The sequence below is a fragment of the Vicugna pacos genome, unplaced genomic scaffold, assembly GCF_048564905.1.
Source record: "Vicugna pacos unplaced genomic scaffold, VicPac4 scaffold_20, whole genome shotgun sequence".
NCBI classification, from domain to species: Eukaryota; Metazoa; Chordata; class Mammalia; order Artiodactyla; family Camelidae; genus Vicugna; species Vicugna pacos.
The window spans coordinates 31,310,321-31,324,192 of NW_027328741.1; the positions used below are offsets into that span (position 1 = coordinate 31,310,321).

Here is a 13,872-nt window from a genome sequence, read left to right on the forward strand (position 1 = left end):
AAAGCCACTAAGTCTTTCACAGGAGCAGGTTGTTCCAGCTTAATTGAATGAAGTAAACTTGGGGAAACACCTGACATTGCCAACTTGACCTCTGCTAAGCCTTCTGAACGTCAATCACCATCCTCCAACACAAAGCCTTCTACTAGGCTTTCAGCCATTTCCCCTGCTTACACAGGTAGCTTATCTTAAGGATTCCATGGTTTCAGTTATCATTTCTGACCTCATTGTGAAATAAGTATTATTTCCATGCTGGGTTTTATGTCTAAGCCTGCAGAGGTATTTGCAGGTTTGATTGAGTAAAGAGCATCTCATTTCAGCCTTTTGTCCACCAAGATCCAATAACTTATTTTAAAGGAAAAAAAAGTTTTAGTTTATGAGAACATAAGTGAAAAAGCTCAAAGGAATAACACCGGACAGAAACTGTCCAAAATCATAATTTTTGGTATTTCACAAGAACATTCAAAAATAGTATGCTCAAGAAAACAATTTGTAAAGAGCTATCATAATCCTTATTATTATCTTCAATATATTAACATGCAAAATAAGTAATTGTCAGATTCCCTAAATTATATAAAACAATCTAAAAGGTTATTGTGAAGACCATATATATGTCCTGCTATAATTTGTTATGCTCGGCTATGATTAGTCTGTATTTCAGTTTGCATTTAAACAATTGTAATACAAAATATTGGAGAAAATTATTGTCATTGTATTTATTCCAACAGTATTATACAGAATAGAGTAAACATTCATACTGTTTTGTTCCTGGAACTTCTGTCATAAAATATTCGAGGTTAAATGATAAAACATGCTTCATAAGATAGATACAGAATTTATTTCAAGTAACTCAGTTTTCCCTATTCTCATCAAAGGGAAGAGTTTTTGTGAATTTGTTACCTGAGTTTTCTATTTCCTCTTCAGTCACTTGTTCCAAATCCAGGCTTCACCAATTCTCTTTGGTCCTCGAAGATGAAGGTTTAGTTCAATGAAGGTGAGGCAGGATTTCCATCACATCAACCCTCGTGTGACTGCAGAGAGAAGATCAGGATACATTTAATCACTTTGTCACGTAAGCATATATCTCTCTGCCTCCACAAGACATGACCATATTCTTCAACTTTTATAAACACTTTACAGTTTAAATTATTGAATTATTCAGAGCTGGCTTCAGGAATATATAGTTGATATGACTGATAAGCCATCAAATTTGAAAGCTGTCACTGAAAATATATATCAAGAACAAATTTAAAGCATTATTATGTTGAACTGACCAAATTAATTGAACAAACCTTTAATAATATTTCAGTCAATAATGCAGAGAGCTAAATAATTAAAAAGATAGGTTTTACTTGGGGTATTTTTTAAGCATTTATATGATTATTTTAATATGATTCATGCCTAGGAAAGTAATGGTTTATATTTTACATTTTGACCATAACATTACTACTCAAGGAGAAATCTTCCCCCCGGTAAGAGAAGCTATGACTGGGCACTTAATCAACAATGAACAGTAAATCACTTCAGAGTTGTTAAAACAGTTTGTCCCCAGGGCTGCTTGTTCAAGATTAAATTCTTGAACAATGAACAGTAAATCACTTCAGAGTTGTTAAAACAGTTTGTCCCCAGGGCTGCTTGTTCAAGATTAAATTCACTGAGGAACCATGCTCTAGAGAACTGAGATCTTCTGTAAATCCTACCAGCACATTGTATATCTTCAGAGGCTTCTGCTGCCAATCACTTTAGGGGAATTAAGAGGGAAAATTGCATTCTAATACCAAAGAGTAAGTCATTTATTAAGAGCAAAAACATAAGGTTGTGTAAACAAGAATTTTTATTTTCATTTAACCAGTGTATACTTGAAATCCTCAAAAGCAAGATGGTACTGGAGAGAAGTAAAAGGCGAAGACTTTGTGTATGGCAGATTTACTGAGGGAGATTATGGCTAATCAACTTAATAAAATTTCAATTTAGCTCAAATAATGTCCACATACAAAATTTCAACTCAGAACATTGTCCGAAAGAAAACAATCTTTCTTAAAAAGAAATGCAGAAACAGGTAATTAGGACTTATAATTTGAAAGAGATTATTATAAATTAATCTAAGAAGGAAAACTTAAAAGCTAAATTTAGATGTCTTTTATTTAGCTATGGCAGGTCCCTAAATCTGAATGTTTCTACAAACTACCTAACAAAACACACAACAGCATAGACAATATTCTGTACACATAATCTAATACAATATACAATACAATACAATCGGCACATAAGATCACACATAACTAACACATACAGCATAAATAAGTCACTGAGAATACACAAATTTCAAATTAACCCTAAAGAAATAAACATCAAATTCCAGCAGAGAGATCTCTGGAGCTTATGGTCCAAGCCTAAGAGGAGAGTGAAGGAAACCTGAAATGGGTGCAGAGAACAGAATAAGGAAGTAACAATCCCAAGGAAGGTAGACCACAGCCCTACTTACATTTACTAAAGAGTAAATCACACACAACTTTTAAATCATTAAAGAAAAAGATCTGCGATCTGGCAAGTCAGAGTGTACAGAGAAAGAACTTGACAGTGTGTAGGAGCTAAGATGATGTTTTCAAAAGAGCATCACTTCTGGGGGAGATGAGGATGAAGAGGAATAGAAGAAGCTAATGTAAAAGATGGTAAAGTAAAAGAAAGAATTAAGAAGAAGAAATAGAGATCCTGAGGAAACAAACAAAAATGACAAAAACTAAATTACAACAATGCTTCTTTTCTTATTTAAAAAAATACTATGCTTAAAAAATAGTCTACTCAGAACTAGAAATTTTGTAAGACACCCAAAACCATCTACTTTTATCCTGTTGACATAGAAGGCTTACTGCAGGACTTCAAAATGAAGAGAAAGCAAAATCAGTGTAACTCCATATAAAGCTACAGTAAAAATATTCCAGAAAATGAGTATCACTACAATTTAACTCATGGTCATTCCAAAAGAACCAGGAAGAAAAAGAAAACTGTTACAAAATTTTGTGGGTTGGATTTTGTAGGAAATAGTTTCTGACACAAAGATCTGTATGAAGATTTATTGGTGTATGACTTGGAGAATAACACTTATAACAAAACATTGAAAACGATTGAACAGAGAAAGAAACCAATAAGAAGTGCAGTTGCAACAAATGTCTCAGTCAATATAAGAAGTGCTAAGGTCAGGACAGTCTCAAAGATGTCCCAAATCAAGGCAAATTGGCTGGAAATTTGTACATTTACATCAACCAATAATTAGGTGCAGGCAAAGATGAAGCATGTTGTAGCAGCCTGTCAAATATGCATAACTTGAATCTAATCATAGGGAATTACCAAATTCAGATTGAGAGTTATCCTACAAAGCAAGTGGGAGATAGCCCTCAAAATGTTAATGCAGAAAAAAGTCACAGAAGTTCTGAGGAACAGGTCAAAATAAACTACAGAGAAGTAACAATCAAATTCAGTAAATGATCTAAGATTTGACCTTGGACTAGGAAAAAAAATACTGTAGAGTTCATTAGAATAGTTGGTGCTGTTTGAATATGGGCATATATTTGGCAGTAATATAGTATAAATGTTATACTTAATTTGATAATTCTCTGTATATATGCAAGAAAATATCTTTGTTCTTATAGTATATACATGCTGATATATTTAGGAGGAAAGAGTCATGATGTTTGATGGAAAGGAGACAGAACATCAAAAACAATCTTGAAAAAGAATTGCCTGGTTTCCTGACTACTACAAAATACAGTCATCAATATATTGTTACTGACATAGGCCAGACAGATGGCTCAGTGGTACAGAATTGAGTCTAGATATAAATCCCTATGCTTATGGTCAATTCATTTTTGACAAGGGTGCCAAGACAAGTCAAAAGGCGAAAGAATAGTCTTTTCAACAAATGGTTCTAGAACAATTGGATATCCACAGATAGAAGAATGAGACTGGATTCTTACTGCTATGGTCTGAGTCTCTGTGTCTCCTCAGAATCCATATGTGGAATTCCTAATCCCCAAAGGTGATAGTATTAGTAGGTCGGTCCTCTGAAAGATGGTTACAACATGAGGAAGGACCCCTCATGAATGGAATTAGTGCTCTTCTAAACAAGATCCCTCAAAGATTCCTAGTTCCTTCTGCCACATGAGGATACAAATAAAAGTCTGCAGTCTGGAAAAAAGCATTCACCCAACCATGCTTACACCTTGATCTCAGACTTCCAGCCTCCAGAACTTTGAGAAATCCATTTCTGTTGTTTATAAACTACCCAGTCTGTGATATTTTGTTACAGCAGCCTTAACAGATTAAGAAACTTACCTTACATCATGTACAGTATTAACTCCAAATGGACTAAAGAAAAAATCTGAGCCAACACCACTGATTCTTAGTATAAAATATGAGTAAATATTAATAATCTTGAATTATGCAGTATTTTTTAAGATATGACACCAAAACCATAAACAATAAAAGGAAAAGTAAATAATTTTAGCTTCATTAAAGCTAAAACTGCTGGGTTTCAAAGGATAAAAATCAGTAAAGTGAAGATAAGCCACAGAATGAGAAAATACATTTGAAAACCATATATCTGATAAAAGAAGCCTTACAATTCAATCTTTGTTTAACATTTTATAAAAGGATTTGAATAGACATTTCTCTGAAGAAAACATAACAAAAAAACTAGAAGCATATGAAAAAAAAATGTTCAACATCAGTAAATAATAAGAAAATGCAAATCAAAGACCCCAAAATTCTTTGATCTTGAAAACTCTTTGTAAATAGTTTTCAGTAGTTCCTTTGAAGAGTGGTATCTGTTCCCGTCAGGACACTGACATACAGGGTGGGGATGATAATTTTTAATGAACACATCCCCATTGAAGCTAAAAATGAATCAAGATTTCTCTATTCACAGTCATTACCCCATGTTTTCCTATATCAAGTAATATAATGATATATTAAGGAGAAATGTGATATAAAATATTTGAAGAAAGTTATTAGAAAGAAAAATCATTAAGATAACATTATCTTTCTAGCAAACCCAAAAGAGTTAACTGAAGATCTTTCATACTAAATAAGAGTTCAGTAAAGTGGCTGAATTCAAGAGTAAATTGATAAATATTTCTTAGTTATTTTCTTGAATTCTAGCTATAATTATTTAGAAAATAGAATGTGGAAAAATATTTTTCATAAGTATAATCCAAATTATAAAATATACATTAAAAAAGAAAGATGTGAACGATCTGTATGATGAAAACAAAGGAATTACTGAAGAATATCAAAGAAGACCTAAATAAACACAGATATTTTCATATTTCCATGGAGAATGATTCAACGTGAACAAGATATCAATTATTTTCCTAATTAATTAGACATTTAATATATTGTCAGTCAAAATTTTCATAGTTTCTACAACTTCTGAAATTATTCTAACATTTACATGACAAATAATTGTTCAAAACACAAAATCTTGTCTTTAATAAGAGTATTGAGTTATAGGTCTCTTAGCAGATATTAAAATCTACTTACAAGAACTAAAAAAGATGGAGTATTGGCTTAGGAATAAGCAACTGGTCAAAGGAAAATATCCTACAAATAAATACAAAAGCATTTGGACATTAAACATAGTAAACATGACATATCAAATTAGGTAAGTAGGTAAGATTTTTGGAAACTGTGCTGAAAATTTTGTTTTAAGGTAACAGATAACAATTTGCAAAGTAGATTTAAATTCTTTATACATAGGCACACACACAAACATACACATACATTTTCTCACTTTCTGTAAAATCTCCCCCACACATGTGTGCACATATGTGTACTTAATGCTTTAAAATACAAAGACATAAGTAAAGTAGAAAAAAATTATAAATTATTATATAATATTGAAGTTAAAAGGCAGAAACTCTGATAATAGTGATCAACAACATTAAAAGTATAACACTTCCACACTACCAAAACACTATCTAGGAGAAATTTTTTGTTTTATACTAAAACATAAAATCTTTCCTAAGTCAATAAAACATTTTGAACATGCCAATTAAATTGGATGAAATATATGAAAAAGCAATTCACAAAAATGTACCAATGGCAAAATACTTCACTATTAAGTAAATAAAGCAAATTATTGACATAAAATAAGATATAATTTTGCTTATAAAAAGTTAGAAATATTTATAAATATCTATGTTCAGTAATGCTGTGGAATAGAATAACAAGAATACATAGGAAAGCATTTATTAAAAATATGAAAGAATATTTGTGAATTTTTTCAAATTTTAAGAACATCAAAGGCCTAATTGGGTGCAGATTTATGCTATATTTGGTGTTGGAAGGGTCAACTGTTAATGGCTTCAATGCAATTTCAATATAAAAATCCCAATGGCTTTTTTTCAACATGACAAGCTGAATTAAAATGTATGTGGAAACAAGACTTTTTTCACTTCATAAAAAAGATTGAAAGACTTGTCCTATCAGACATAAAAACTTATTATAAACTTACATAAATAAACACAAGTTTAGAAAAATTAATCAGTTGACAGTAATAAATAAACCAGAACTAGAATCAGACATAAATGAAAACTCAATATGTGATAGGATGGATTATTCAATAAGTGGTGCTTAGACAATTGGCTATCTACACTGGAAAAAAAATGAAAAGGGCACTTTACAGCATATATATAAATCAATGTTCAATGGATTAAAGTTGGAAACTAAAAAATGCAAACTTTTGAAATATTTAGAAGACAATATAGATTGACATTTTTCTGGCCATACTGTAGAAATGATATGATAAGAAAGACATAGAAGTGCTAACTTAAATCCACATAAACACTGAGAAATTTGATTACATTTAGAAGTTCCCATTCATCCAAATATATGAGAGATATGTAGAAAAGTAAAACCAAAAACTGGGAAAAGACTTTTGCAATGCATACAAACAAAAAAAGAATTAGTACAGAGAATTCCTAAAGAACTCCAATAAATTTATGATAACCTACTAGAAAAACTGACAAAAGCATGAATACATGTTGAATAGAAGATGAGAAAAAATGAATGTTTAATAAACATGCAAATATGTTCAAATTCAGTAGCAGTAAGCATTGAAAAATAAAACCATAATACAGTCATAGTCTTATACTCATTAGATTTTCAAAAACATTAAACATCTGACAGTATCAAGTGTTGGTTGTGACATGGACTTACGGATCTGCTTCATATGGCTAACAGGAATTCACCTGATAATACAGGTTTAGAAGAAAATTGCAACTATCTGTGATTGTGAACTTGTAATACTACTTAACAGAAAGACGATTCTTTCAGGATGTTTATAGCAGCATCATGTGCATTATCAAAAATTGGAAACAACCCAAATGACCACTGACTGGATGGTCTATTCAGATATGGAATAACATACAGCAGGGGAAATGGTGGGACTAGAGAAATGTCCAATCACATGAACAAATATTAGAAAAGTTAATTGAAGATCCAGAAAGCCACATACTACACAGAGTAATTTTAATAAAGAACATGAAACTTCAAATAATATACTTTAAGAATACATACATCTATAGTTAAACTGTTCTTAACAGTGGTTAACAAAGAGTTCAGCATTGAGATTATCTATGGGAAGAGGCAGAGGAAGGGAGTCAGGGCAATATACATTGGTAGTTTCAGTGATATTGATCATATTCTGGGTAAGATACTACAAAACAGATATAAATTGCATATATTAATGGATATGCATGAAAATATATAATAAAATTTTTAAGTAAGAAAAATTCTAAAACATTTATTTTAGAAAAGAAAATCCTTAAAAAGCAAGATAACATTCCATAATACAATGAGAGCAAATCTATCTTCTTCCTAATTTGAGATATTCCAGAAGGGACTGCACACTGAGAAAAAACCTGATTTTTTTTACATAAAATTGAAAAACAAAATTCTGTTTACACAGAAACAAATTATTATTAAGTCTGAAAGTAAAAAGTATTTAAGTTGAATATGACTTTTAGGGAATACACTGCTTATGCAAAATAACACATCTCTTTTCTATATCTTCAGTATCTCCAAGACAAAATAAGAAGTTCTGTCTACTGTTTGAAGAGCAGCAAAAATGCTCATATAACTAGTGAAGAAGCACATGAAAATATATTGACATCTTGGATTAGTGTGGTTTTCTATCCTCTAATCAAGAACCAGAATCTGTTTTCATCTCAACCACATCCCATCTAACAAAACAGCTCACTGATCATGTCTTTAAATGAACACAATAACTTCTCCCATCTGAATATCCTGCACTACAAACTCAAAGACATTGACCTGAGTAACAGAAGTCATCTTAAAGATGAATGCATTATGCAGCTACAGAAATTTGCTGTGCCAAGAAAAAAAATTTTAACACTTTAAAATTTAAAAACCATTCTTTTGGCCCTCAGAAATTTGTTCTAAATATTAGCCCAATTGTTTTCCCAAAAATTTGGGTGAAAGTAAATTTTGAAGGTTAGCTTGTTTTTCACAACTCTCCCTTCTATAGTCCCATTTTAGTATAAACTGTGAAAAATAAAGTTACAGGGTGAACTTAGTTTATTTTTTCTTGTAATAGGACAAAAACCTGTGTCTCTTATTCATCCTGCAGAACTTGCCTATTAGATTGATTCAAGCCTTAAAGGACAGTTTATTCTACTTTTTTGATGCTTTTGTATAAATAAAGAAAAGCATCTCTGTGGAGTCTGTTGAATTGGCTAAATCATCCATTGTTAGAATGTCCTGCCTGGTCATTGCCTTTAGGATTAGTGACAAATGTGTTCAGTGTGGGTGACACATTCTTATTCTACCTAGTTAACTTTTTCTCCCAGAGTTTTGCCATAGCACTTTTCATCTCTGAGTTTCTCAAGGTGTATATTAAAGGGTTCAACATGGGAGTGATGACAGTATAAACCACAGTTATGGATTTATCAATGGGAAAGTTGGAAACAGGTCTCACATACATGAAACTATAGGGAATGAAGAAGAGTTCCACCACTGTGATGTGGGAACTGCAGGTAGACAGGCCTTTTCACCTCCCTTCCTGACTATGAGTTTTAAGGGAATTTAGGATGACCCCATAGGATGTTAGTAGAAGGATGAATATGACCATACAGATTGCTCCACCATTGGCAACCACAGTGAAACCCACACGGTGAGTGTCAGTACAGGCAAGTTCCAACAATGGGTACATGTCACAGATGAAGTGATTAATGACATTGGGGCCACAGAAGGGGAGATGTTACACAAAGAGAAGTTGAACCATGGAGTGCAGGCAACCTCCAACCCAGGCCACCACCAGCAACAGGATGCAAACCTGCCAATTCATGACGGTCAAGTAGTGCAGGGCCTTTACAGAGGGCCACATAGTGATCATAGGCCATCACCACCAGGCAGAAGACCACAGAGCCCCCAAATAAATGTTCTAGGAAGAGCTATGCCATGCAAACTGAGAAGGAGATTGTCTTTTTACCACAGAGTAAGTCTCTAATCAATTTGGGTGAAATGACAGTGGAGTAAACTGCATCCATGAGGGACAGATAAGCAAGGAAGAAGTATGTGGGGGAGCCCAGGGAGGGGCTGGCAAAGACAGTCACCATAATGAGCAGATTACCCACCATCATCACAACGTAGATGAGTAACAACAAGACAAATAATGCTTTTTGCCCCTCAGGATTCTGAGTGAGGCCCAGGAGAACAAATTCTGTTAGATTGTTGCTATGTCCCATTTAGTCATCTGTGAGGCCAGTGTCAGGGATGAGAGATCAGGAGACCCAGACCTGTAATGAGATTGTGAACATGACTATGAATATATCTGTTACATTACAGAGCATATCTGTGTGTCTGTATGTCTACAGTGGTTTGCACACAATAAGCATTTGGTAAATATCTACTGAATTCTTCTTCCAAAAGCCCATCACACCTTCTCTTGACAGTTCTATTTCTCCTCAGATGATTTTGTTGGGACCACAAATAAGAGGTTATATCTCTATGTCTTAGTGGATCTTCTATAGAGAAGTGTAGTCAAAGACCCAAGAGGCAGTCATAACTTTAATAGAACCTTATTGAAACTAGGTCAGTTCATGACACAGAAGTCAACAAAGACAAGCAAGTAAGGGTCCCTGCTCTCTAGAAACTTACTCTTCAGTGGTGACAACAAACTCTAAGTAAATTGGCATAGAGTCAGTCCTTTGAGTTGGCAAAATTTGTAGTGAGTACCTTTACAATAGACCCAGGCAGCATCAAAACTAACATCTTTTCTGGATTAACTCCCTTAATACTATGATAGCCAACTCTTAGATATTCAATCCCTCCCATTTCAAATGCTGTTTGGTCTTCATGAATCTCTCATTAAAGTCCAAGGCCCTGGAATCTGGACAGTGTCAAATAATTGCAAAATACTTAGCCCGTTGTTCCCTGCAGCAATTATGTCATCTCTTTGACTATCAGGTTCTTAAGGAGTTATAATTCTCTTCTTTTAATGTTTACCTATACCACAATGCTTAACACACATACACTACATAGCCATATTTCAGAATACATTTTAGAATTGAAATGACTCATGACTACCACCAACTATTACATTGGCAGGTTAACAGCTAGTATTTTTTCTCCAAAACACTTGGGGTGAGCTAAGTAGTGATGGAGGAGAAAATAGACACTAAAAGGAGAGGCAGAGTACAATGGGATATGGTTTTACTTATAATGCTTATGTACTGAGAGTGCTCAAAAATAGGATTTCAGTGCCCGGATTCCAAACAGCAGCACACTCAAGGGAAAAATCCAAGCTCAGTGTGAGAAGACATGTGTCTGGGTCATTTTCTAAATGTAGTTACAAGTCTGTATCAGTGTGCTCACTGGACGATAGAGATCAAACTAGATGCTCTTAGAACCCTTGTGAGTGTAACCACCTGTGATACTTTTTGTGTAGTCTTGCCTTATTCTCCTCTGCTGACTTTTATTTCTTCTTTCATATTTTCATAAGTAAACACAATTTCTCACCCTTATCACTGTCACTGGAGAAACACTAGCCAGTGGGAATGAGATTTGATAATTACAGAGATCAAAGAGTGATCACAGGTTTATCATTCAGCGTGTTCCTATTTATGATCCCAAGCATCCTTGAAGAAAGCACAGAACACAGCAGTGAACAATGTGAGCTCTGGGGCTGTACTGCCTGTGTTGGAATCCCAGCTTCACCACTGATTGGGTGACCTTGGACAAGTTAATAAATCTCTCTGTGCCTCAGTTTCATCATTTTTAGAATTGGGATCTCAACAGTGCCTACTGCTTAGCGCCATCATTTTATTGGAATTAAAGCACCTAGAACCCTCCCTGGCACCTCGTACAGGCTCAATAAATGATGGTGATAATTAATGTTTTTTAATGCTTTACTATGAACATTGTATCAGAACAAATCATCTGGATTTTGTCAATCTGACAAAAAGTATAGACATAGTTCAGGATAAAAAGAATAATATGTTCAAACATGGTTGCCGTGATAATTATAAATATCTGCATATAAAGGCCCATATCAAGCTGCCAGAACAGAATGGGCACATATTCCTTTATACTGTAGCAAACTTGACATGATCTACAATTTTAAATTATCTAATTTAAAAATATAAAAGAAATTATAAATATTAACATATCATTTAAAATATAATTAACCCATAATTCAAGATTATCAATCCACAAATTTATTTGTAATATGCTACATTTCTCTTTGTTGTTTGGGAAAATGGACAATAAATATCTTTCATGTTGTAATACTAACACCAAATACATACAAATATTCCAGCTAATTTCTGTGTTTTTTTCTAGCTTGATTTTCTCAACTGAGACTTCATCCAATGAAAATATAAGATATTTAAGATTATAGCTATATTTAACAACATATCAGATGAATTTTCAGTGATTATCCCTTGTTAATTGTTTCAAGAACCCACCTCTTGGGTTTTTTCCTTTGTCTTTAAAGATTAGTGCTTCTTCCTCTAAGGGTAACTGCAGATACTTCGCGTATCTATGTGTGATCATAGAACACATAGTATTGTATGGCTGAGCAATGGATCTATAAATCATTTCAAATGGTCACACTTTCTGTACTTCCACACAATCTCCCCATCACATCAGTCTTTTAGGTAAATGTAGAAGCATCTGACATGGATGCCTAGAATATAAAGACACTGAAATACAACAAAAACATCTGCCTTGCAAAGACAGTTGAACACTCTCACCTGCTAGAAAAATTTCTGCAAAGAAAAACAAAGCTGCTGTTTGTGTGCATACTGGCCTAATTAGTGGAAATTAACTTGATTGAGCCCACTATTGGCTGATATAAAAAAACTCAAAAATTTAAAAACACTGAAATTGGTTATTTGAATGTGTCTGTTCTCAGTTAATTATGGTAAGGTAACCAAAAATTACCTTACTTTGATAGAGGGTTTAGTCTAATATTCATATCTCTGGCCATTAATCTCTCTCTGCACCTAACAAGAGAAATTCTGGGATTTTTAACTTCTTGGAATAGCCAATGGCTGAGCATTTCACGGGCAATAGTAGACTCTTTAGGCTTCTGGTCATTTAAATAGCTTTTCCTTAAGGCTGCCTCATCCTTAATTAAAAGCATGTTTCTACCTCTCCCCAATTTTATCTCAGAAAATTGGGAACTTCACAAACTTCTCAAACAATAAGTCTATGATGAGAAAATTAGATGTCTGGAAGATTAGATACCAATTGAGAATAAATTTCAGCCTGGGCAGAAGTTTGGGTTTTCAGAAATCTCCTGGGCTAATCTGTCAGAAAAAATTATTCTTCCATTTATATATGCAGACACAGACTCTGACTTTTTTTCGTTACTATTTTATGTGAAAGAGAATATAAGGTCATTATAGATCCATTTATAGACTATCTGGAACAAATTCAAATGAAGAAACCTCTAGACAGTTTTCTTCTTCAGAATAATCCCTAGAGAGAAAAAGATTCGGATCTTGCAAAAAAGAGCAGCAAAATGCCAAATACATAAAAAGTCTGTAATTTGAAAATAAAAAAAAAGTATAGTGAATAATTTATGAATTTCATGTTAGGAAATCTTTGGTAAGGCAAATAATATTTCATCTGTAATTAAGAGAGAAACATATCCAACCATATCCTGAACAATGGAGGTTCTTACTGTTAGCTGTTTGAGCATCTATTCAAGATGCCCTGAGCCTCACAGGCAGAGTGCTTTGGGACTGGGGAAGTTATTGAAGTAGACAGTCAATTCTTGAAATAACAAGTAATCACGGTTCTGTGGTTCTGGGTTGAAGCAGACATTGTTGATCAGGCCTAAATCTATGTCAGCTGAAACCATAATGATCTTCAGGTCATTAATTCAGTCCATTTATTTCAATTCAGTATCAATTGAGTTACTATTTCTACAAAAAAAGAATTATTTTCCAACAAAAGCCTACTTCTATATAAAACCTCTGGGGGCTTCCACTGTTATTTCCTTAGAATGGTTTACAAGGGGCTCCACTGGGCATCTGCATCTCCACATATATTTAGTTTAATATTGCATTTTCTGGGTCATACAGACCTTAAAGAGTCATTAAATACCTATCTAAACCAACTGAAGTCTTTACTTTGTGCAGAGTCCCACCAAAGTTTTGGTGGTTTTCAGCTTACCTAATAAATGGATGAAATCCAACAAATACAAATGTCACACATGGTACTTCTAAGATTTAGAGTACATCTAAGTGCCACTTCCTCTCTTACCAGTAGGGGGAAAAAATGGAGAATTTATTTTTCATTTGAAAAAATTATCTGATATGATCCAGATTACTGTGGATTAAATTATGA

General features: G+C 33.5%; 1 pseudogene; it reads right to left on the reverse strand.

Annotated features, from left to right (window-relative positions):
* Positions 1 to 8,814: 8,814 nt before the first annotated feature.
* Positions 8,815 to 9,761, reverse strand: LOC140694173 (olfactory receptor 4A47-like; annotated as a pseudogene).
* Positions 9,762 to 13,872: the final 4,111 nt, after the last annotated feature.